Source organism: Aythya ferina, assembly GCF_964211825.1.
Source record: "Aythya ferina genome assembly, chromosome: 3".
In the NCBI taxonomy this organism is placed as follows: domain Eukaryota; kingdom Metazoa; phylum Chordata; class Aves; order Anseriformes; family Anatidae; genus Aythya; species Aythya ferina.
The window spans coordinates 119142887-119168792 of NC_140298.1; the positions used below are offsets into that span (position 1 = coordinate 119142887).

Genomic DNA, 25906 nt, shown 5'->3' on the forward strand with positions numbered 1-25906 from the left:
CACCAGGCACGTGGGAGAACAGACCAACCCCCACCTCACTACAGCCTCCTTTAAGGTATCTGTAAAGAGCAATAAGGTCGCCCCTGAGCCTTCTCTTCTCCAGGCTGAACAAGCCCAGCTCCCTCAGCCGCTCCTTGTAGGACTTGTTCTCCAGGCCCCTCACCAGCTTCATCACCCCTCTCTGGACTCGCTCAAGCACCTCGATGTCCTTCTTGTAGCGAGGGGCCCAAAACTGAACACAGTACTCGAGGTGCGGCCTCACCAGAGCTGAGTACAGGGGGACGATCACCTCCCTAGCCCTGCTGGTCACACTGTTTCTGATAGAAGCCAGGATGCCGTTGGCCGTCTTGGCCACCTGAGCACACTGCTGGCTCATATTCAGCCGACTATCCACCATCACTCCCAGGTCCTTCTCTGCCTGGTAGCTCTCCAACCACTCATCTCCCAGCCTGTAGCTCTGCTTGGGGTTATTGCGCCCCAGGTGCAGGACCCGGCACTTGGCCTTGTTGAACTTCATGCAGTTGACCTCAGCCCATCGGTGCAGCCTATCCAGATCCTCCTGCAGAGCTTTCCTTCCCTCGAACAGATCGACACACGCACCTAACTTGGTGTCATCTGCAAACTTACTGAGGGTGCACTCGATGCCCTCGTCCAGGTCATCGATGAAGATATTAAAGAGGACCGGACCCAGCACCGAGCCCTGGGGGACGCCACTAGTGACTGGCCTCCAACTGGACTTGGCTCCATTCACCACGACTCTTTGGGCCCGGCTATCCAGACAGTTTCTAACCCAACGAAGCGTGCGCCAGTCCAAGCCAAGAGCAGCCAGTTTCTTGAGGAGAATGCTGTGAGAGACGGTGTCAAATGCCTTGCTGAAGTCAAGGTAGACCACATCCACAGCCTTTCCCTCATCCACCCAGCGTGTCACTTTGTCATAGAAGGAGATCAGGTTCGTCAAGCAGGATCTGCCTTTCATAAACCCATGCTAACTGGGCCTGATCACCTGCTTGCCCTGCAAGTGCTGCGTGATGACTCTCAAGAGAATCTGCTTCATGAGCTACCCTGGCACTGAGGTCAAACTGACAGGCCTGTAATTCCCCGGGTCTGCCCTCCGGCCCTTCTTCTAGATGGGCGTCACGTTTGCTTGCTTCCAGTCAATTGGGAACTCCCCCAATAGCCAGGAGTCACTCAAGCTCCACCTAAAAGATAGAAAGTAATATAAATTGGCCTAAGAGAGAGGGGATGTTAGGGAAGATACCATGGTCAGGGGAGATACCATCCTGAGGAAATACAACATCCTTAGGACCTTCTGACTCCTGGGATCAGTCGACGGGCTAAGCCTCTCTTCCCTCCCCCCCCATTGGGACACCTTTGGGTGAGATCTGAATACTTGCTTATAAATCTCTATAGAGTCTTTGATCCTTTTAACGCGTTTATTCCTAGGCCATGCACCTGTAACACCTGTAACACCTGTAACACCTGAATATTTCATGCATGCTAGCTTGCTTTTGCAGACAGTCACTATCGCCAGCAATCCAAAAGAACATGGTTATCTGTTGCTGTAATAAACCATACTTGATTGAATTGTGATAGCTCTCATTAAGTGCAACGAGGGTAAGGGTGGTTATCTGTGACTGTGATAGTTCAGTATTCTGAATCCAGCTGGACCCCAAACAGTTAACGCGTTATTGGTGAATGTCCGACCGGACCCCCAGATCTGACTGGTTCAGTACCCTGAATTCGACCGGGCCCATAACGTTTTATCAGCTACACCCCTTAACGCGACAGTAAAATTGGCGTAGTTGGCAGGATTGCTATGGATAAACTGCTGCAAAAATACAAATGTGCCCCTTCCCAGGCAGGGAAGGAGTTTTCCCAAAAGTTTTGGAAAGATGAGGAGAAAGTGGTAGAGCGCATTGAGCAGTGTCAGGCTTCACGAAAGATTGGTCAAAGAAAGGGTAAAGGTGCAATTTGTGCTGTGTTAGGAGCCTGTTTGTCTTGTGCTCAGCAAGAAGCTAAGGAAACTCCTGCTCCCAAACTGATCTCTGATGCAGAACATTCAGCTTTGAAATCAGAGAATGAGGTATTGAAGTCATCATTGGCCTTTGAAAGGGAGATGGGAAAAAACATTAGGAATCAGAGTGGATAAACTTTTGATTGAGGATGACAAACTTGTGACTGAAAATGATAAACTTGTGCATGAGAATAATCATCTTAAACAATTGCTGGAGAAGGTTAGTCATCTGTTAAATAAAGTACAGCCTTGCACTACGGTCAAGCAGATTCGTAGATTCCTGCATAGTGCATAGCCTGAAAGCTGGGATAGTGATTTCTGGTCTGACAGTGATGATGGTGTTGAAGAGATTTCTGATTCTGAACCTCAACTGATTTCCTTGAGACCTTTGGTTAAGACTGAGACTGCTGTTGATGATAATGAGGAAATCCGCACTCCTGTGCGAACGATTCCGTGGTCACCGGCAGAGTTGGTTAAAATACAAGAGAAGTTCTCAAGGCAGTCAGGGGAATCGGAAGATGAGTATGTGTGTCGAGTTTCTCTTAAAGGAGGAGATCGAATGATGTTGAGTGAGGAAGAGGTAGGAGGCTTTTGGAGACCTGGAGTATTTTTAACCACCACACCAGGAGCTGACCTGACTGTAGCAGTACAGAAAGCAGCCTGCATTCAGGCGATATATGAAAGAGATGAATTAACGAAATCCCCAATGTTAGCTCCTATTGACCCAGTTCAATTAACTCCTCTCATCTGTGGACTCCCTGATTGTCTTAAGATGTTTGTAGCAAACACCCAAGATCGCATACAAGCTGCTTGTAGGGATGATGATAGTGGTTGTAGGCGAAATCTGAACTCCCCCATTCCCGCCTGTAGTGAATTTGTCCGAAAGGGCTGGATAAGTTCAGCCAGTATTAAATCCCAAGACCACTCTCGGTGAGTCCACCAAATCCACACTCAAAATCCCAGATACCCCAAATTCAAAGAGAGGTTCAAACCTAATAGGGAACGGAGTGAGTTGTGGTGTCAGCAAAAAAACTCCTATGCCCGGGGAGGGCAGTGAGCCACCCTGCTCACCAGGTATTAGCAATTCAGTGGCTCTCTATGAACACTCTGACCCTATCATTGCCATTCCTGTTGAACCCCCAAAAATATTGGTAAATTTTCTTATTGATACCAGAACCCAAATGTCAGTAATTACACATGAGATGGCACAAACCCTGAGCATAACACCTGGTCAACACAGGGTTAAATTCACAGGAATCAATGGTGTGGAAAAACAATGTTCCACTGTGAAAATTTCACTCTGGTTGCCAGAGGAACAAAAATTAACCAGGGTAGAAGTATTAGTTGGTGCTGCATATACTAATATTTTAGGATTTGACATACTGCATGGTCGTATGTGGAAACTCCCTGATGGAACTGTGTGGAGTTTCGTGACACATCAAAGGGATTCAGGCACTGTGAGATTGAGCTTGTTACAAACATCCATATCCTTATCCCCCACTAAAATCATCAATGTTCAGCAATATCTGTTGTCAGCAGCAGCACTTATGGGGATTGACGGGGTGGTAACAGAATTGGAAGAAAGAGGCATTATTAAAAGCACTTATTCACCTTACAATTCACTGGTGTGGCCAGTAAAGAAACCAACCAGGCAATGGCATTTTACAGTGGATTATCTCTAACAGTAGTAATAGTGCTAACTACTCCCAAATACCTCTATGCATGGGAAAACAAATATTGCTATTTCACCCTCTTTCTAACCCTGCCAGTTGAATACAACCGAGCATATTTTACTTTCTTTTGTGTTCACAGGAACCCTGGGCGAACTGCATATGGACAGCTGGAGGATGACGAATCAACAGTTTGGATTAATAATGCTATGCTTTACCCTGACCTTGATGCAATTACAGGCCTTAAAGGAAACTTAGCTACTGTGTTTGTGCATGGAGCTGAGGTGTTTCACCATGTGTCGTGGTTTAACCCGGCTGGCAGCTAAACACCACGCAGCCGTTCGCTCACCCTCCCCCCTCCCTCTCTGGGACGGGGGAGAGAAATGGAAAGTGAAGCCCGTGAGTTGAGATAAAGACAGTTTAATAAGACAGGAAAATAATAATAATAATAATAATAATAATAATAATAATAATAATAATAATAATAATAATAATAATAATACAATGATGATAATAGTACTACTACTAATAATATGTACAAACAAGTGATGCACAATGCAATTGCTCACCACCCGCTGACCGATGCCCAGCTTAACACCAAGCAGTCCGGCCCCCTCCCCCCGGCTAGCCACCCCTATATATTGTTTAGCATGACGTCAGATGGTATGGAATACCCCTTTGGCTAGTTCGGGTCACCTGTCCTGGGTCTGTCCCCTCCCAGCTCTTACTGCACCCCCAGCCTGCCTGTTGGCAGGACAGAGCAAAAGTCTGAGGTGTCCTTGGCTTGGTATAAGCACTGCTCTGCAACAATTAAAACATCGGGGTGTTATCAGCACTCTTCTCATCCTAAGCCAAAACACAGCATTCCACCAGCTACTAGGAAGAAAATTAATTCTGTTCTAACTGAAACCAGGACACCATGGCATCTAACCATGTATTGTCACAGTATAGCACAATCACTGGAACATCTCAAAACAGAAAGGACCCAAATCTCTCTACTTTAGTTCTACATGGAAACAAAATATTTTCAAAAGATGAATGGAGTTGGAACGGTTCTCTAAGAATGGCTGAACTTTAAGCCACGTCTGGCCAGACAATACAAATTGGTTGCCGAATAACTAATGGATCCACTTATAATTGGCCGACTGAAATTCCAAAATAACTGAACCAAATTTTGATTGCTGGTAATTTCACCAAACTTATAATTGTGTACTGTCTTTGGGGTTACAGAGGCACAGAATTACTATTTGAATTCATGGTTAATACAGAAACATCATTGACTACAAAGGGTAAGAAGCCTCTGCCTCCGCAGATACTTGAAAACGAACAAACTCAGCCTCCCATTGGTCTAACTCCTTCCATCTTCAACACAGGTCCTTACGTAATTAAAAATGCGGGGCAACAACAAATTCTCTTTAACCCTAGTTGGTCCCTAAAATGGGTAGAGCTAGCGCTGCACATTAATATTTCTGAAATCAACTCAAAATGTACCACCTTTCTGAGAACTGTCTACACCGGCTGGTTAGCATGGTTACATGGGCGTTCTCTGAAACAATCTCAGTGCGTGCCATGGGATGCAACTGGGTTATTGGGAAAAGGATTAGGTATATTAAATAGCATTGATGCTGAGGTCCTAATGAACAGAATAACTGCTACTACAGATGACCTAAGGAAACTGGAACCACCAATAAAATCATCCTTATTGGCTTTAGGAGCAAATCAATGGCTTCTACCAGATGTTTTGCCCCATTGGGAACAAATTGAGGAAAATTATCATCAATTAATTGTAAATGCCCTTGGAAAAACCCAAGGCAATACCTCCCTTGCCTTGAGCTGCATCCAAGCTCAGTTATGGATACAATCTGTAGCAGCAGCTATTAGTAGAGAGGGAGAAGGAAAAACTTTGCCCACTGAAATTCGAAAATTGATTTGGGATAATGCTTCAGAATTTGAAAAAGAGTTTCAAGCATGGTGGCAATTAGTCAACTTTACCCATTATGCCTTTATACTTACCATAAGTAATGCCACCGTATACAATGTATATCCGATCATTGCATTAGGACTCAGTCATGACGGAACCATGCTCCTTAGGATAAAGCATAAAGTATGGGCCCATCAAAAGGGAGGAAAGTGGCAAACAATTGATGTAAATGCATGTATTGTGCGTGAGCAAAAAGGTTTCATCTGTGCCCAAGACATTTGTCTTGACACTGAGCAAAATATTTGCCACTTTGAGATACATCCTAATGAAACCCTTGAAACTGTACTTGTATATATTGGGAAAGGTTGTGTTTGCATGAGAACTCATTGTGATTCTATAGTCATAGATAATATAATGGTAGATACCAGTAATCACTCTAATGTTTGTGTTTGCAATTTTACCAAAATTCTAGGATGTGATTTTAAATACTCAGCTCCTGCACCTTCTTATCAACTTATTGCATCTAATTATCACAGAATTTCTCAGAATGTCTAGGTTGGAAGAGACCTCAAGATCATCGAGTCCAACCTCTGACCTAACACTAACAGTCCCCACTAAACCATATCCCTACGCTCTACATCTAAACGTCTTTTAAAGACTTCCAGTGATGGTGACTCCACCACTTCCCTAGGCAGCCTGTTCCAATGTCTAACAACCCTTTCGGTAAAGAAGTTCTTCCTAAGATCCAACCTAAAATTCTGCTTCTTATATTCTGCTTCATGAACTGCTGCCTACTCCTATTGGAATGAACCTCACCTTGGTGAAGAAATTGCTGGTACATGAGGACCTGAAGCGGCTGATGACACAAGTTCGAGAAAATGGACAAAAGACAAGAAATACATCGAGTGATGGAAAGAGTAAAGAGAGATGAGAGACACCGTTGGTGGGACATTTTGTTTGGATGGTCACCAGCTGTCACAGGAATCTTCAACAAGATGCTTCACCCTGTTATTGTTCTGTTAATACTCACTGTATTATGTTTTATGTGAGCTCCAGATGGCTCCAAAGGAACCCGCTGCTGTCCAGAGCCAATCCAGTGAGCAATGCTGTGAGAACAGATTGAGGAAAGGGGGAAAAGCAGGAAAGGGGGAAATTTGAGGAAAGGGGCAGAGGGGGACCGTGAAGCAGTGGCGGGGACAAAACATCAGGGACCGACTGCAGCCCCCATTCCCATGTCCCCTGCACCACTTGGGAGGAGAAGACAGAAGAGGGTGGGTGGGAGGAAGGTGTCCGTAGTTTCCTTTTAGTTTCTAAGCGCTGCAGTCTGCTAGGTCAATAAATTGTATTTATCTCCTTGTGCTGAGATTGTTTTGCCCATGACAATAATTATTGACTGATCTCCCTGTCCTTATCTCAACCCTTGAGTCCTTTCCATCATATTTTTGCCCCTTTTTCCTTTGAAGAGAGGGAGTGAGAGAGCGACTGTGGTGGAGCTCAGCAGCCCTGCAGGGTAGAACCACCACACCGTGCTCCCTAGGTGCAGTGTAAAGCAGGTTTTGCATAGCTGGCCTCGTACAGACAGCCCCAAGAGCTGCTGCACGAGCGGTTTCCTCTTTAGTCCATTCAAAAAGGCTTGTTGATGCTCAGGGCTGCACTCATCACAGTCCCTCTTGCGAGTCTCTTAACATAGAGTCACAAACTGACTGAGCATGCATTCTCCAGAATCCCACAAGGCCTAGGAAAGCTTGTGTTTCTCTCTTGTTAGTTGGTGGGGACATAGCTGTTATCTAATTGATCACATCCACCCTGCCATTTTACTCACAAGAACTGGATCTCGTGTGTGAGTCCTTTGACCTTGCTTTGTTTTGCTTTATAGCAGAACCAGTTTACAGAAGAATTTGGATTATTTTCCTCCCTTTCTCAAACACTTCCTCTGCTGTGTTACCCCACGCAGTGGTGGCATTGAGGTATTGCAGGTGCCCCGGAGCTTCCCCCAGTTCCAGTGCAGCCTGGATCAATCCAAGGCAAACAGTGGGGCTGCGTTTCCACCCCTGGGGCAGTCGATTCCAGGTGGACTGGACGCCCCTGCAAGGGAAAGCAAACTGGGGCCTGCATGCCATTAGTCCACTGTCTTCATAATTCTGGAGTTAGCCGGACACTAAACACTGTTGGTCCCATCCCATCAATCCAGTTGTCGTGGTTTAACCCGGCTGGCAGCTAAACACCACGCAGCCGTTCGCTCACCCTCCCCCCTCCCTCTCTGGGACGGGGGAGAGAAATGGAAAGTGAAGCCCGTGAGTTGAGATAAAGACAGTTTAATAAGACAGGAAAAAAAAAATAACAATAATAATAATAACAATAATAATAATGATGATACAATGGTGATAATACGAAGTAATAATAGTATGTACAAACAAGTGATGCACAATGCAATTGCTCACCACCCGCTGACCGATGCCCAGCCTAACCCCGAGCAGTCCGGCCCCCTCCCCCCGGCTAGCCACCTATATATTGTTTAGCATGACGTCAGATGGTATGGAATACCCCTTTGGCTAGTTTGGGTCACCTGTCCTGGGTCTGTCCCCTCCCAGCTCTTACTGCACCCCCCAGCCTGCCCGTTGGCAGGACAGAGCAAAGGCTGAGATGTCCTTGGCTTAGTATAAGCACTGCTCTGCAACAATTAAAGCATCGGGGTGTTATCAGCACTCTTCTCATTCTAAGCCAAAACACAGCATTCCACCAGCTACTAGGAAGAAAATTAATTCTGTGCTAACTGAAACCAGGACACCAGTTCATCACTGCCAGCATGCTGGCACATGACAGTGGTGCTCTGTATAAACTTCCACCATGTGGAACAAATTTCATCTGGATCTTTGGGTGCCTGGTCATCGTTCAGATCACCATAAACCGTCTCGAGCACAGCTGATTCCCTCAGGTACTGGAGACCTTTCTCCATGGTGGTCGACTTGCCTGGCTGATGTACAGTACCTTCCTTGAGGGGATGGATACCTTTCCTTCACACCTGACGTGGGACATCTCCAGATGCTGAGGTCTTGTGCCCTTTCCCAATCACTTTGCAAGGACCCTTTTCCTAGAGAGGGATTGCAGCTGCTTGGCTTCCTTGCCTTCTGATTCCTAGCTACCAGCCCCAGTATCCCAGCATCAGAGCAGCCAGGTGAGAATGTGCTCACGTAGGTGACAGCTGAAATTCTTTTGCTACCTCGCACCTCTTTCAGGGATAGGGTTCAGGTGGATTCTGACTCTGCTACGATTTTTGTCTCTTCTCCCTCCCATTTCTGTGATGGATCTGCTTTAGAGCTGCCTGCTTCTTCCACTTCCCCTTGCCTTCCTTGGAGGAGTGCCTGGGGATGTGGCTACCCCAGCAGCCTGACTCAGCCCCAGCACAGCCAGCAACTGCCAAGTTTCACTTTCTGGCACTGCTTAAAAGTAACAGTCTGACTTCCAGGAAAGCAAAAAATATCTCCCTGTTGTGCAACCAATAAACTGTGGCCAGTGCAGGGGCTTGGGGCTCTGCGAAGAGTGGGGTCAGGGGTGGGCTGAGGCTGTGCAGGAGCTGCGCTGAGATGGTGCGGGAGCTGGGCTGAGACGCTACTGGAGCTGCAGAGCACCAGGGAGGGCAGGTAGGTCCCAGCTGACATGCACTGGGCAGGGAAGGGACCACATGCGGAGACCCCTTGGCCTCCTGCTTGCTGTTTCACCCATCTCCTGCTGGGTTGCGAGATGCCAGGAGGGCAGCAGGGCTTTTCACACAGGGGAAATGGGCTCTGCTCAGGGGTAGGGGACGGAGGAGCAGTACAGCTGACCCCGAGGAACCAAAGGGATGTCCCATCCCAGAGGGCGTACTGCTCAGCAATAAAATCTAGGGGAGTTGGCTGGGGTGGGGGGCGGCCGCTGTAAAGGGAGGGTTAGGCTTCAGTCAGTGGTCGGTGACCAGTTGCACTGTGTATCACTTGCTTTGGATATTTGTTGGTTTATTATTATCACCATCATCATTATCCCTTCCTTTTCTGTCCTATTAAACTGTCTTCTTCTCAACACGCAGGTTTTTAGCACTTCATAGTATCCTAGGATGGTTTGGATTGGAAGGGACTGTGGTGGTATTGTTCTGCTGGGCAGCTGAGCTCCACAACTGCTCTCTCTCTCCCGTCCTCATAGGAAAAGTGGGAGAAAATGCAATGAAAAGGGCACATGGATTGAGATAAGGACAGGGAGATCACTCAACAAGTGCGCTTAGATGAGCTTCTAAGAGGATCTGGATATTTTTTTTCCCTTTAACTTTTTTTTCTTCAGTTCCCTCCCCTAACCTGCTGTGGGGGCGGGGGGAGCCAGTGAACGGCTGTGTGGTGCTTTGCTGCCTGCCTGGTTAAACCACAACATACTCCAACACCACCCCAGTGGGCTTCATGCTCCTCTGGCAGCTCCCCCAGGGCCCTTCCACCATGGCCCTGGGCAGGCGTTGGCTTCTCCCTGCATCATGCTCTGAAAACAGCCCCAGAGGCATATTCTGTACATTGCCAGGTCGTCTACCCGACCGTGAGAAACCAAGGCTCTAAATCCTAAAGAATCCTAAAATGGTTTGAGATGGAAGGCATATTATAGATCATTGTGGTGGTTTTGCTCGAGTGGGCAGCCAAGCTCCAACACAGCCGCTCTCTCACTCCCCCTCCTCAAAAAGGAATGGGGAGAAAATACGATGAAAAGGGCTCAAAGGTTGAGATAAGGACAAGAGGATCACACAGTAATTATTTGTGAGGGGAAAACAGACTCAGCATAGGGAGACAGTAAGATTTATTGCGTATTACTAACAAGCTAGAGAAGTGAGAAACAAAGGAAAGAAACCAAAAGCACCTTCCCCCCCCTCCACCCTCTTCCACTTCCTCCCCCCAAGCAGTTCAGAGGAACGGGAGGAATGGGGGTTATGGTCAGTCTATAGCGCTTCTCTGCCGCTCCTTCTTGGTCACTCTCGTCCCCTGTGCTGTGGGGTCCCTCCCATGGGATGCAGTCCTTGATGAACTGATCCGGTGTGGGCTGCCCACAGGCAGCAGCTCTTCCAGAACTGCTCCAGATATGGGTCCGTACCACGGGGTCCATCCCTCAGGAGCAAACTGCTCCAACCTGGCTCCCTCACGGGACGCAGCTCCTGCCAGGTCACCTGCTCCTGTGTGGTCTCCTCTCCACGGGCTACAGGTCCAGCCCGGAATCTGCTGCGGCAGGGGTCTTCCACAGGCGGCAGCCTCCGTTGGTGCAGGGCCACCTGCTCCACTGTGGTCTCCTCCACGGGCTGCAGCATGGAACCCTGCTCCACCGTGGTACTCCATGGGCTGCAGGGGGACAGCCTGCTTCACCATGGGCCTCACCACAGGCCGCAGGGGACTTCTGCTCCGGCGCCTGGAGCACCTCTCCCCCTCCTTCTTCACTGACCTTGGCACCTGCAAGGCTTTTACAGGTAAATGACTGGCTGACGGGGTGGTGTCTAGACCAGGGATTTCGGTATTTTGATCTTCGGCCGTCCTTTGAGAGGCTGGGTATGTGGGCTACGGACAGACACCAAGTGGGACGCAAGTGTGTTGGGGAGCAAGCTCTCTGGGCTGATTACCAGGGCTTTAAACTAGGTTTGATGGGGGAAGGGAGGGGAGCTAAATGTAACAGAGAAGGGCTGGGTAAGTCATCACTGCTGTCACTGTTGAAGACAGGGAAAAACTTCTGAGCTCTCCCATAGGATTGTCTGAGGACTCTTCAGAGAAGGTAGCGTTCCCGATCCCCCGTCCAGTATCTTCTTCTTGCATCCCCCCAGGAGTAACTGGACCTGCTGCTTCCCTAAAGTGCCTGTACACCAATGCACGGAGCATGGGAAACAAACAGGATGAGCTCGAGATCTGTGTTCGGTCGCGGGGCCACGATCTCGGTGCGATCACTGAGACATGGTGGGACAGCTCGCATGACTGGAACGCAGTCATGGAGGGCTATGTCCTCTTTAGGAAAGACAGGCTGGGGAAGCGAGGGGGTGGGGTTGCCCTTTATGTGAGGGAGCAATTAGAGCTGGGGGAGAGTGAGGGGCAAGTGGAGAGCTTGTGGGTGAGAATTAAGGGGTGGGCTGGTATGGGAGATACGGTGGTGGGGGTCTACTACAGGTCTCCAGATCAGGAGGAGGAGGTCGATGAGGCCTTCTACGAGCAGCTGCTAGTAGCCTCACGATCACGAGCGCTGGTCCTCATGGGGGACTTCAATTACCCAGACATCTGCTGGGTAAGCAACTCAGCCAGGCACGAGCAGTCCAAAGGGTTCCTACAATGTGTTGAAGACAATTTTCTGATGCAGGTGGTGGAGGAGCCGACGAGGCAGGGGTTGCTCCTGGACCTCGTTCTTACCAACAGGGATGGCCTTGTTAGGGATGTGAAGGTTGGGGGCAGCTTGGGATGCAGTGACCAGGAGATGGTGGAGAACCAGATGGAACTAGGCAAAGGAAGTAAGGCTAAAAGCAGGATTGCTACCCTGGACTTCCAAAGAGCCAACTTCAACCTCTTCCTTCTTCAACCTGCTTGGGAGTATCTCATGGGATAGGTTGCTAGAAGGCAAGGGTGCTTGTGAGAGCTGGGCTACATTTAAGCAGCACTTCCATGCTCAGGGTCTGTGCATCCCGAAGAATAGGAAATCGGGGAAGGGGAGCAGGAAACCCACGTGGATGAGCAAGGAGCTCATCAATAAGATCAAAAGGAAGAGAATGGTCTATGAAATGTGGAAAAAGGGCCTGTCCTCTTGGGAGGAGTATAGATGTGTTGTCAGGGCCTGCAGGGACACAATGAGGAAGGCTAAAGTCCACCTAGAGATGAGGCTTGCAAAAGAGATAAAGGATAATAAGAAGGGTTTTTTCAAGTATGTAAACAGCAAGAGGAAGACTAGGGATAATGTGGGTCCCTTGCTGAATGAGGGGGGTGTCCTGGTCACAGGAGACGCTGAGAAGGCAGAGAGATACTGAATGCTTTCTTTGCTTCAGTCTTTGCTCCAAGGACACTGCCCCGGGACTCCTCGCCCCTGACAATACGACAAAGTGTCTGGGAAATGGAGGGCTCCCTCCGGAGCAAGACCTGGACTGGCTGGAGAGATGGGCAGGAAGAAGCCCAATGAGATTTAATAAGAGCGAGTTTTGGGGCCTCCACCCAGGAAGGAACAACCCGAAGAATCAGTACAGGCTGGGGGACTACCTGATGGAGATGAGCTCTGAAGAGAAGGACCTGGGGGTCCTGGTAGACGACAGGTTGGCCATGAGCCAGCAGTGTGCCCTTGTGGACAAGAGGGCCAATGGGATCCTGGCGTGCATTAAAAGGAGCGTGGCCAGCAGGTCAAGGGAGGTGATCCTCCCCCTCTACTCTGCCCTGGTCAGGCCTCACCTGGAGTACTGTGTCCAGTTCTGGGCTCCCTGGTACAAGAAAGACAGGGATCTCCTGGAAAGAGTCCATCAGAGGGCCACAAAGATGATACGGAGCATCTTCCCTATGAAGAAAGGCTGAGAGACCTGGGTTTGTTCACCCTGGAGAAGAGAAGACTGAGACGTGATCTCCTCAGTGTATATATCTGAGGGGTGGGGGACAGTAGGATGTAGCCAACCTCTTCTCAGTGGTTTGTGGGGATCGGACAAGGGGCAATGGCTGCAAGTTAGAGCCCAGGCAGTTCTGCACTGACATGCGAAAGAACTTCTTCACGGTGGCGGTGACGGAGCATTGGAACAGGATGCCTAGGGAGGTTGTGGAGTCTCCTTCTCTGGAGATATTCAAGGCCTGTCTGGACGCCTACCTGGGCAGTCTGCTCTGAGGAACCTGCTTTGGCAGGGGGGTTGGACCCGATGATCTTTCGAGGTCCCTTCCAACCCCTACAGTTCTGGGATTCTGTGATTTTCCTCACGCCTCTCACTCTCCCAGCTGCTTTATGGCGCACCGTTTTTTTCCCTGTCTTAAATATGCTCTCACAGAGGCACAAAACAACATCGCTTATTGGCTCAGCTCTGGTCAGCAGTGGGGCCTTTACAAACTTGGAGCAGCTTCTAGATCCTTCTCACAGAAACCACTGCTATTGCCCCCTGCTACCAAAACCTTGCCACGTAAGCCCACTACAATCATCCAATTCCAATTAGCTGCCCTGGGCAGGGACACCTCCCATTACAGAATCACAGAATTTCTAGGTTGGAAGAGACCTCAAGATCATCGAGTCCAACCTCTGACCTAACACTAACAGTCCCCACTAAACCATATCCCTAAGCTCTACATCTAAACGTCTTTTAAAGACTTCCAGTGATGGTGACTCCACCACTTCCCTGGGCAGCCTGTTCCAATGCCTAACAACCCTTTCGGTAAAGTAGTTTTTCCTAACATCTAACCTAAAACTCCCCTGGCGCAACTTAAGCCCATTCTCCCTCGTCCTGTCACCAGGCACGTGGGAGAACAGACCAACCCCCACCTCACTACAGCCTCCTTTAAGGTATCTGTAGAGAGCGATAAGGTCGCCCCTGAGCCTCCTTTTCTCCAGGCTGAACACGCCCAGCTCCCTCAGCCACTCCTCGTAGGACTTGTTCTCCAGGTCCCTCACCAGCTTCGTCGCCCTTCTCTGGACCTGCTCAAGCACCTCGATGTCCTTCTATCCATTAGATACATACAATCATAAAATATGCAAGTTAGAGGGAACCCACAAGGCTCATTGAATCCAACTCCTGTGCCACCAGAGAAACACCTAAAAAAATAAATAAAAATCAGACCATGTGCCTGAGAGCATTGTACAAACACTTCTTGAACTCTGGCAGGTTCGGTGACTTCCCTGGGGAGTCTGTTCCGGTGCCCAACCACCCTCTCGGTGAAGAACCTTTTCCTGATATCCAGCCTGAACCTCCCCTACCCCAGCTCCATGCCGTTCCTATTGCTGGTCACCAGAGAGCAGAGAGCAGCACCTGCCCCTCCGCTCCCCTCATGAGGAAGCTAGAGGCCACCACAATTTCTCCCCTCAATCTTCTCTTCTCCAGGCTGAACAATCCAAGTGACTTCAGCCACTCCTCATAGGTCTTCCCCTCTAGAAAATGTACTGTCGCTGTTCACTTAGTTAGTAGTTTTGCATGAAAAAAGTGTAAGGATATGTGGAGAGCAAGAGTGTTGGCTTCATTAAGGTTATCCAGTCTCCAGTCGCTACATGATGGTCCAGAGGTTGCCTCTCTCCAGGCAATCCCTTTCTCTACCTCATGTGAGTGAGTGCTGTAAGGATGAGGAGCCAGTGATGGGTGAGACCAGTCCTGGCAGATGTAGTGGGTTTACGTGGCAAGGTTTTGGTAGCAGGGGACCATAGGGGTGGTTTCTGTGAGAAGGATCTAGAAGCTGCCCCAAGTTTGGTAAGGGCCCCACTGCTGACCAGAGCCGAGCCAGTAAGCGATGTTGTTTTGCGCCTCTGTGAGAGCATATTTAAGACAGGGAAAAAAACGCTGCACCGCACAGCAGCTGAAAGAGTGAGAGGGGTGAGGAAAAGCCTTGCAGGTGCCAAGGTCAGTGTAGAAGGAGGGGGAGAGGTGCTCCAGGCACCGGAGCAGAAGTCCCCTGCGGCCTGTGGTGAGGACCATGGTGAAGCAGGATGTCCCCCTGCAGCCCATGGAGTACCACGGTGGAGCAGGGTTCCACACTGCAGCCCGTGGAGGAGACCACGGTGGAGCAGGTGGCCCTGCACCGACGGAGGCTGCCGCCTGTGGAAGACCCCTGCCGCAGCAGATTCCGGGCTGGACCTGTAGCCCGTGGAGAGGAGCCCATGCAGGAGCAGGTGACCTGGCAGGAGCTGCTGCCCGTGGGGGAGCCAGGTTGGAGCAGTTTGCTACTGAGGGATGGACCCCGTGGTACGGACCCATATCTGGAGCAGTTCTGGAAGAGCTGCTGCCTGTGGGCAGCCCACACCGGATCAGTTCATCAAGGACTGCATCCCATGGGAAGGACCCCACAGCACAGGGGACGAGAGTGACCGAGAAGGAGCGGCAGAGAAGAAGTGCTGTAGACTGACCATAACCCTCATTCCCCCATTCCCCTACGCCGCTCGGGGGGAGGAGGTGGAAGAGGGTGGATGGGGGGGGAAGGTGCTTTTGGTTTCTTTCCTTTGTTTCTCACTTCTCTAGCTTGTTAGTAATGAGCAATAAACCTTACTGTCTCCCTATGCCGAGTCTGTTTTGTCCGTAACAATAATTACTGCGTGATATTCTTGTCCTTCTCTCAGCCTTTGAGCCATTTTCATCGTATTTTCTCCCCGTTCCTCTTTGAGGAGGGGGAGTGAGAAAGCGGCTGTGTTGGAGCTTGGCTGCCCACTCGAGCGGAACCACCACAGCAGCTTATACATGGGTGCTGTTGAAGGCAGCGCCTTGTCCGTGGCTATTTGTTCAGCCGTGCCAGTGGTTGCATGTGTATGTCTGTCTCTGTCTGCCTGTCTCGGGAGTGCCCAAGGCTGGGTTCCAGCAGCAGGGTAGAAGAAATCCCTGAGCCAGGAACTATGGAGAGGCCTCTTCTAAGGGTGGTGGCCTCCTCTAACTTGATGTAACAGGTCTGTTTTCCCCTTCTACAGCCATGGAGTCACAGGAGGAGAGAGCAGCTGCTGGGGAAAAGGCACGAATTGCTAAGCAATTGCTGGCAGAAGCATTTGAGAAGGAAGGACTTGATGAAGAATACTGGCTCCCCAAACTGTCAGAGATATTGGGTGTTAAGTCAAGAGATGCTTTGAAACATCTGCAATATGAAGACTGCCTTAAACTGGAGTGCGAAGTACGGTACCCCTGGGAGACCAAGGCACTCCAAAGGCTCCTGGGAATCACAGACAACAAAAGAGCTGTTGATGAAGTACAGAAGCAGCGCTTGGAGATGATGAAGCAGAGACAAGAAGCAGCCAAGTCAATCCTACAGGAGCTGGAGGAAATGCAGAAGAGCTGCAGCCACAGCAAAGAAATGATAAGACAGAAAGAGGAGGCCCTACAGCAAGCCATGGACATTCCCAAGGAGTACTGGGCACCTCCAGAGAAGGCATTGCTGGATGAGCTGGTGAGCATCCGGAAGCAACTGGAGCAGCAGGAGAAGTCCATGGGGGAGAGGGAGAACGTCTCTGACGAGGAGGTCCTGAGGCGGGCATCGGGAGGCCTGGCTCTGCAGGGGATTTACCAAACCAAGAGCCTGGAGGATGTGCTGGCAAAGCGAGAGCAACTCATCAGGGTCCCTGATGGCTTCATGCTCACTGGTCCAGTGCAAGGGTCGCTGCTTGAGAGGAAGGAGTTCTCCTCCTCTGCAGCAGAAGCTGCTTTCACCAAGTCCATGGAGCAGCTGGGGTTCAGCATCAATGCTTCTGTCAAAGCTGGGTTCTGGGGGTTCAGTGTTGAAACAGGTGTAGATTATGGCAAGTCCTCACAGTCAGAGGACTCCCATCGGTCACGCTCGGAGCAGGCGTACATTTGCACCACCAAGTACCAATACATCCCTCTGGCCTCCTACTACTTCCAAAAGGACCAGCTTCGCCTCTCAGACGCAGCCCTGCGAGAGCTGCAAGACATCGAACAGCTTCTGAGCATCACCCAGGAGGCAGACAGGTTCCACCTACTGAAGAGCAGGTGCGCCAGCTTCTTCAGCAGGTTTGGGTCCCACGTGAACCAGGGACCCCTCCACTTTGGGGGAATATTCTGGTGGAAAGCATCTGCCGAAGGTTTCAGGGCAGAGCAATGGGATGAGATGAAGCAACAAACATCTGAAGCACTGAACAGCTACGTCAGCGCTAGCTTCAGCGGCTTCGGTACCAAGTGGGGAGTGAAGGGGGATGCTTCAAACTCCAGCTCACAGGCATCATTTCAGGGAAGAGACAGAAGCAGCACCCACACAGCAGTTCAGCTCTATGTGACCAAAACAGGTGGCCCAGCAGAGACGGATTCCCTTCCCGAGTGGAAATGCGGGCTTGTGGCCAATAACACAACCTGGTGTGTGATCGACCGGGGCTTTCAGCTGATCCCAGTGTGGGACATAATCCTGTCCAACCACAGCAGCGATTTTAAAGCCTCCAATCAAATGGGCAGTAGCCTCAGGGCTGTCTACGAAGAGCTAACGAATCAAAGCACCGGTGTGATCTTTGGAGAGGAACTGGCCAGTGCTGTAGAAGAGGCCAGAGCTTTCCTGGAGCAAGTAAAGACCTGGGAGGGGACAGTGGATGAAAAGAAACTGCTCATGTTGCTAGATTTTAAACAGGGCCTGAATAAAAGAACAAAAAATCACAGTGTCTGGATCAACATATGTCTGTCAGACAAAGCATTGCAGGAGTTCCTGGTGAACACTGTTTCTTTTTGCCAGAAGTCTTCTCCAGAAAAATCCATCTACATCAAATCTCTGCTGCAGTGCCTGCTGGATCCTCACATCTATTCTGTCAGGGACTTCCCCAAGACTTCCTTCATTATGCAGTGGGTCTTCCACAAGGAGCACACACTTCCACAAACTCCCAGTATTTCCAGTCTTGAAGATCTCAATACGACACTGAAGCAGATGAAGGAGTACATCATGGAAGTCACCTATGAACCAGCAACTTCTGCATCTGCAATTCATGAGGCAAAGATCAAAGCCACCTTCACTGTAAGCCAGTCTGTTTCTTCCTTGCTCCAGTCTCTGCAGCAAAGGGCACAGGAAGACATAGAACTCTTAGTGCTCTTAGTTACAACCAGCACGGGATACCAAGTAGAAAGCGGCACTTTTCAGTGCCTCCTTGGGTGTCCAGAAATTAATTTCATGATACAGGAAATGCGCGTGGCACATAACGAGTATCAGAGCCTGAAGGAACAGGATGTTTGCAGAGCTCAGGCCTTCCTGCTGCTGACGGGGCTCACCATAACAACTGAAAACAAGAAGATGACCCCTGAGCAGAAGAATGACCGCTTAGTTTTCATGAAAGAAAAGATGAGAAACACATGGTCCACAGAGATGAAAGCTCTCCTCGAAAAGCACAATGCATTCAAAGACTGGGAGATGCTGGAAAGAGATTTGCAATCCTTCATCGATGGGCAAGTGGAGGACACATCTGGCAACCTGAACAAAGACAATATAATGAAAGACCTGGAAGATGCTTTTCAAGGCATGCAGCCTCCCACTCAGTGCAAACCCAAATCAGACAGCAGCAAATCCAAAGCAAGTCAAGCTGCTGCAAACCCAGAGTTCGTCAACTTACTTAAGTGCCTCGGGCTGGAAAGGTACTATCCAAGAAAAATGGGCACAGAAGATTTCCACATAATACACCAGACATCTGTACACGACAGCCAGCCCAGCAAGGACAGCGAGCTACCATTTTACTTCCTGCAAAGGCTCCTGACCGTGGATTACAGGGTGAGGTACCTGACTTGCAAGGAGGCAAGTAAGCCAGAAGTTGTACCCACACCAAACACCTCAGCGGAGGAGCACGAGCCCTCTGATTCCTTTGATGACTTTTTCAGTGACTTGGACAAAGGAGCCCCTGAATCTGCAAGCAGGGAGAGTCATGTGCACCCCATGGACCTCCAGATGGCAATTTTTCATTGTGCTGATGATTTCATGAGACAGTACCTTTCATCCAAGCTCGCTTTCTGCCAGTTTGCACTACCCCTCCTGGTACCAAACCCGGGCACTTCACAGATAGAGTTCCCTCTCTGGTCCCTCAGCCAAATCAAGAAGAGCTGGAAAGGGACGGTGAGATCAGGAGAGCAGATGAGGATTAGCAGTCACAAAAACAAACTCATTTATCAGGCAGAGATGCCCATCGTGTCCTTCCTCCGCATCGGCAGCTCTCCTTCCTCTTCCAAGTCTCAGCTCCTGAATGCCCTGCTGAGCAGGAAGAAACACGACACTTTTTTCCATCGCCATTGCGAAGGCAGCACCAAAGACTGCTTCCTGATGAAAGGTGTTGTGGAGATCTCCTGGTACCTTCCCCGTGGTAGCGACGACGACAGCTTTAACGGCCCTGTTGCTTTCTGTAACCTGCACGGAGATGCGAGGGATCATGAACCCCAGCTGCAGTTTTTACAGGAGATCTCTGCCGTGAATGTGGTTCTTGTTTCTGAGTTGGATCAAAGCAACAAGAAAAACAGGAAAATTTTACATGATCTGTGGCAGTCTCAGAGGCCTTTGGTTTGCCTTTTCACTGAGAAAGACAGCATTGCAGCTGGCCGATCTGGCCAAAATGTAAGAATAGGGATCAAGAACAGAAATGAAGCAGAATTAGTGGGTGAGCTGACAAAAACCATCCGAGACCTAGTGGAAGGGTCGAGCACACTTGTTAGCCTCAATGCATGCCTGAGCACAGCTCGTGAGCACGGCTTCCTAGTCGATGAAGATGCAGAAGCATGCGTGGCAGCCAAAGAAATGGCAATCAAACTGGTGAATCTGTTAAAGAAAGAGAAGTTGTCTGAGATCAAATCACAGCTACTGCCTCTTCAGGGAAAACTGTGGTACCTGTGGTGTAAAAAGGACAAAGAACTCACTCGCTTGCAGGAAAAGAGGAACAAGAGCATAGAGCATCATCGGAGCCAAATTGAATTGGAGAAGTCTGCAATACGAAGAAAGCAACTAGGTAAAGCGTTTCCCCTCAATCAGCTGATGAAAACAGTCCTTGGCTTTCTCCAGTCACAGCCAGACAATACCAAGAAATTCTTTCTGCAGTGGATGAAGATCTTCATGGACGACATCTCCTCTGATCGCCTTGATGAGCTGAAGAGAGAGTATCATCGCTTATGGTCTCAAATCCTGGCATTAAAGAAAAACAATGAAAGCAACAACCTGAAAACGCAATTTGTGAAGAAATTAGATGCCCTTTCCAATGAAATCAATGATTCGTCCATTGGCGTTGAGCATATTTTGAGAGAGGTGGGGCAGATTTATGAGGCACTGGAATCAACAACCTCCAAAGAAAAATGGTATGTCAAACTACCTGAAATTGCTGCCAATCTGATGCTTTTAGGGTATCCCATTGAGCTGATGGATGGTGATGCTTCTTACGTACCACTGCAATGGATTGGAGCCGTCTTTGACGGGTTAATTGAGAAGCTAGGGGACAAGCGAGTATTTGTGCTTTCCGTGCTTGGCATCCAGAGCACAGGGAAGTCAACCCTGCTGAATGCCATGTTTGGTCTGCAGTTTAACGTCAGCGCAGGGAGGTGCACCCGGGGAGCATTTATGCAGCTCATTAAAGTGGACGAGAAGCTCCAAGAGGATTTGAGCTTTGATTACATGCTCGTTGTTGACACAGAAGGACTTCGTGCCATAGAGATGGCCAATAAGCAGTCACTTAACCACGACAATGAGCTGGCCACCTTTGTCATTGGCATCGGCAACATGACTCTGATCAACATCTTTGGAGAAAATCCTTCGGAAATGCAAGACGTCCTTCAGATTGCTGTGCAGGCTTTCCTGAGGATGAAGCAAGTTAATATTTCCCCAGGCTGCCTCTTTGTGCACCAAAACGTGGGCGAAATAACCGCAAAGGAACAGAACATGGAAGGACAAAGACGTCTGCAGGAAAAGCTGGATGAAATGACCGTGACCGCGGCCCAGCAGGAATTCTGTGACATCACCTGCTTCAGCGATGTCATCCGCTTTGACGTGAACACCCACATTCATTACTTTGCTCACCTGTGGGAAGGAAACCCACCGATGGCACCGCCCAACCCCACCTACAGCCAGAACGTCCAGGAATTAAAGAGCAAAATTCTCCAAGCTGCCAAGAAGGAATCGCACAGCAGCGTTTTGAGGCTCTCCAGCTTGAAAGTTCGTATTAGTGACCTGTGGAATGCCTTGCTGAATGAAAACTTTGTTTTCAGCTTCAAGAATTCAGTGGAGATTGCTGCCTACAAGAAACTGGAAACTGCATTTAGTCAGTGGACCTGGCAGCTGAGAAGTCACATCTTAGACTTGCAAATGAAACTGGAAAACAAGGTGCGGAATGGGGAGTTGGGTAAGGTCACCACAGAACACCTTGAAAAAGTGGTGCAAGAGAGAAGTGATGCCATCACCAAGAACATGGAAACGTTCTTCAGTGAAGACAAAGACCGTGAAATACTGATCCAGTGGAAATGCAGCACCGAACTGAAGCTGAAAGAACTGAGAGAGTCCCTTCTTGTTGAAACGCAAAGGAAGTGTGAGAAACTTATAGAAGTAAAGAAGAGCCACTGTAAACTGGATGAGAGGAAGTCCACATATGAAAATGAGCTCCTGAGAAAGAGCAGAGAGTTGGCCCTGTCTCTAAAAGGCCAGAAATTAAGTGAAAGTGAATTGAGAAACCGCTTCAATTCTATCTGGAAGCAGTGGGTTGCTGAAGTGTCCTCTGATACTCCCCCTCTGGAAGAGGTGAACATCGATGTGGATATAGAAAACGTCCTTCTAGATCACTTTAGGGAGCCTAAGGTAGATAAACGAATCAGAAAGTTTTCCCAAATGACTGTCTTTTGTGTTGACATAGAGAAACACGTGTCTAAGAAGAAAAGTTACATCATCTTTTCTAAGAGTTTGGACGATGCAGATGAGAACAGCATGCAACGCATTACAGAGAGCATCATAATGCGTGTGAAGGCAAACATTGAGAAGAAGGAAAAGGACAAAATGGATTACAGTCGAACTTTTATTCATGAAATACTAAATGAAGTGGAGAAAGGTATGAATTCTGTCCCTACCACTGCAAATTACAGTTTTAATAAAGATTACAAAATAGATTTATTACTGTACCTGTGCAGAATGGCAGCAGAAAGGTTTAAAGACATGCATGCAGCATTCAGGAAAGCAAATGATCCAGTCGTCTACCTGGAGAGCAAGAGAGAAGACTTCTTCAAATGTTTCCAGATTTCCTGCCAAGGAGCCTCTTGTATCACAACATTTGCTGATTTCCTGTGCAGCAAGATTGCCACAGCTCTTCGACACGCCGTCTATGAGAAGACAGCTCTTGACATAGCTCGAGACGTGAAGGATAAAATACCAGATTTCAGAGGCAATAGATCCACTCTGGAAAATTACATGCTGAAATACCTAGCAGAAGAAGAAAAATTTGAAAATTTCAAGCATTACCTTAATGCCCCAGGAGACTTTTTAAATAATTACATTAAGACAAAAGTTGAGACGTACTGTTTAGATAAGAACAGAAGGCTAGAGACGTTTTTAAGAGACTCCCTCTCTCGTTACTCTGAAAACATTCAGTCAGCTGTTTTTGCATCAACCACGGTTGTCAAAGACAGAAAAGACAGAAAGGATAAAATCTCTCTTTGGCTGGATGAATTCTGCAGAGCACTCGGAGATGCGCTAAGCTTGCCCAGGAGCGACCTGAAGGGCATTGAACATCAGGAGATAACAGACATAGAGTTCCTGAATAATGCCATGACAGAAGCACTGTCTCCTGTTATTGATGATCTCAGGAAAGAGTTTGAAGAAGCTCGTATGAGCTCCTTTGAAAGGCAGCCTCACACAATAGTGGCTGAGCAGTTTGCAGGGTGCCCGGAGCGGTGTCCATTTTGTGGGGCTGTTTGCACTAACACTATGCCAAAGCATGACGGAGACCACCGGGTTGTCTTCCATCGTCCACAATTTTTAAGAGGACGCATATGGTATGAAATGATAGGATCTAAATGGCATAAAACAGACAACCTAGTCATTGATATTTGTTCTAGTCTTGTTTCAAGTGACTGCTTATTCAGGATTGGTGAAGACACATGGATCCCCTACAAGAAATACCGGGATGCAGGACCTCCATATTCCACTTGGAGCATTCCTCCTGACACATCCATGCAAGCATACTGGAAATGGTTTGTGTCTTCTTTCAGGACACAGCTAGAACAATACTACAATGGGAAATTTCATGGCAGAGGAAAAATCCCTGCTTCGTGGCTAACAGTTACAAAGCAGAATGCACTCGCTGAACTGGAGAAATATTAGGCTAAGATGGTATGAAGGAAAAACTGCAAGTGCTTTGCATTTTAGAAGAACGTAATACGAGGATAACCACAAAATCTTCTTGTAATGATTATGACTTAAACCATGTCAATAAAACTAAATGTAATTGCTGCAACCTTCGGCGAAGTAAGGTGTGCTTCTCATGCCGCTGCTCAGCGATTCCCTTGCTGTGTGATAAAGTCAAAGTCCTCTTCCTTTCTTGCCATAAATATTTACATCAGCTTTGTCTTAAAGCAAACTAGAAAAATATTCCTGCAGGAAGCAGTCATACCGCCAAGATCAAGACCAAGTGCCAGATGAAGAGCGAAGGCAGCATTAGAAAGGACCAGTTTTATCAGCTGCTATGGGAACAGAAATGACACTGGCAAAAGAAGTTTCCCTGCAGCAATATTTGTCACACTTGCAGAAAGGACAGCAGGGTCTGCGAGTAGGTGATCATTTGTGGGGAACTTGGCTATTTTGTTTTTTTGGGATTGTTGTTTGCATTCATAAACTCAGTACTCAGGTGCTGTTCTCTTTCTGATGCCATTAAAGCAATTAACGCAGCAGCCTATGCAGATTTAGACAGTGATTTTAACTCTGTGGTTATTAGATATATGTCCTAGGTTAAGATGTGCCTACACTTCCATGAGCCACTCCTATTCATGAGCCAGGGCCTGGCAAAGTTCCCTCCAGCTCCTAGCCACCCCAACTGCTTTTGCCCAGCACTTCTGTGTTGGGTAAAAGCCCTTTATAACCAATGTGGAGAATTAGACACTTTTGCAGCTTCCTCAGCAGCTGTCAGCAGTGCGTGAGCTTAGCGTTTGTGCTGTCAAGACAGGCAGGTGGCAACTGAACAAAAAGGGTCTGGAGAACATGGAAGTGGCTCTGCCTGCACCAGTGCAGTGGGAGGGGGTGTTTACTCTGCACTTTTCCTGCAATCCTGCTGCAAACCCAATGACCAGAGTCTCCTGAAGAGCTGTCAAGAGTGGTGATTCATTATAATGCTTTGTAGTCTTTGCTAATAAACTGAGTTGGACTGGACTGGTCTCTGCATACTTCATTTCAAGGTGAGCCACAATTATCCTAGAATCATAAAATCAGAATGGTTTGGGTTGGAAAGGACTTTGAAGATCATCTAGTTCCAATCCCCCTGCTATGGGCAGGGCCACCTCCCACTAGATCAAGGTTGCTCAAAGCCCCATCCAGCCTGGCCTTGAACACCTCCAGGAATGGGGCATCCACAGCATCTCTAGGAAACCTGTGCCAGTGCCTCACTGCTGTCATATTAAGGATATTCTTCCTTGTTTCTAATCTAAATCTCCCCTCTTTTAGTTTAAAGCCATTACCCCTTGTCCTATTGTTACGCATCCTGATAAAGAGTCCCACCCCAGCTTTCCTGTAGAATCCTAGAATCATGAAGGTTGGAAAAGCCCTCCAAGATCATCTGGTCCAACCATCACCCGATCACCAATGTCACCCACCAAACCATGTCCCCAAGCACCACGTCCAACCTCTCCTTGAACACCCCCAGGGATGGTGATACCACTGCCTCCCTGGGCAACCCATCCCAATGCCTGGCTGCTCTTTCTGAGCAGAAATGTCTCCTCATTTCAAGCCTGAACCTCCCCTGGCACAACCTGGGCCCATTCCCTTCTTATCGATGGGTGTCACATTTGCAAGTCTCCAGTCATCTGCCACATCTCCAGTTGACTAGGCCTGCTGATACATGATGGAAATTGGCTCAGCAATCACATCTGCTAGTTCCCTCAGCACCCTCAGGTGGATCCCATCTGGCCCCATGGACTTGTGACAGTCCAGGTGGAGCAGTAGGTCTCTTACTGTTTCCACCTGAACTGTGGGAGGGTTATTCTGCTCCCCGTCCCAGACTTCCAGGTCGGGAGCCTGAGACCCTGAGGATGAGACCTGAGGATAACTGGTCTGACTGCTGAAGACAGATGTAAAGAAGGCATTGAGAATCTCAGCCTTTTCCTTATCCTCCGTAGTCATGTTCCAGTAAAAGAAGGAGACTCTCCTTGGTCCTGCTCTTTCTGTTAATATAGTTGTGAAAATGTTTTTTATTGTCTTTCACCACAGCTGCCAGATTGAGTTCATGCTGGCCTTTAGCCTTTCAGATTTTCTCTCTGCATATGCTAGCAAACTCCTTGTACTCTCCCTGAGTTCCCTGTTCCTTCTTCCACAGGAGGCTAACGCTTTTTCCCAAATAAGACTCAGCAAACATTCCCTGTTCAGCCATGTCAGTCTTCCTCCACAACAGCTCTTCTTAAGGCCCATGGGGACAGCCTGCTCCTGCAAGTTGAAGTCCCCTACGAGAGCAAGCACTGACGATTGCATGACTTCTGCCAGCTAC

General features: G+C 48.6%; 1 pseudogene across 2 annotated transcripts; it reads left to right on the plus strand.

Annotated features, from left to right (window-relative positions):
- The first annotated feature begins 9114 nt into the window (after window positions 1–9114).
- LOC311434120 (interferon-induced very large GTPase 1 pseudogene) lies at window positions 9115–24579 on the plus strand (annotated as a pseudogene). Of its 2 annotated transcripts, XR_014698896.1 has the most exons (3): window positions 9115–9246; window positions 16199–24034; window positions 24121–24579. The product of XR_014698896.1 is annotated as an interferon-induced very large GTPase 1 pseudogene (transcript). The 2 variants fall into 2 exon arrangements; XR_014698894.1 differs by having other exon boundaries at window positions 16199–24579.
- The last annotated feature ends 1327 nt before the right edge of the window (window positions 24580–25906 follow it).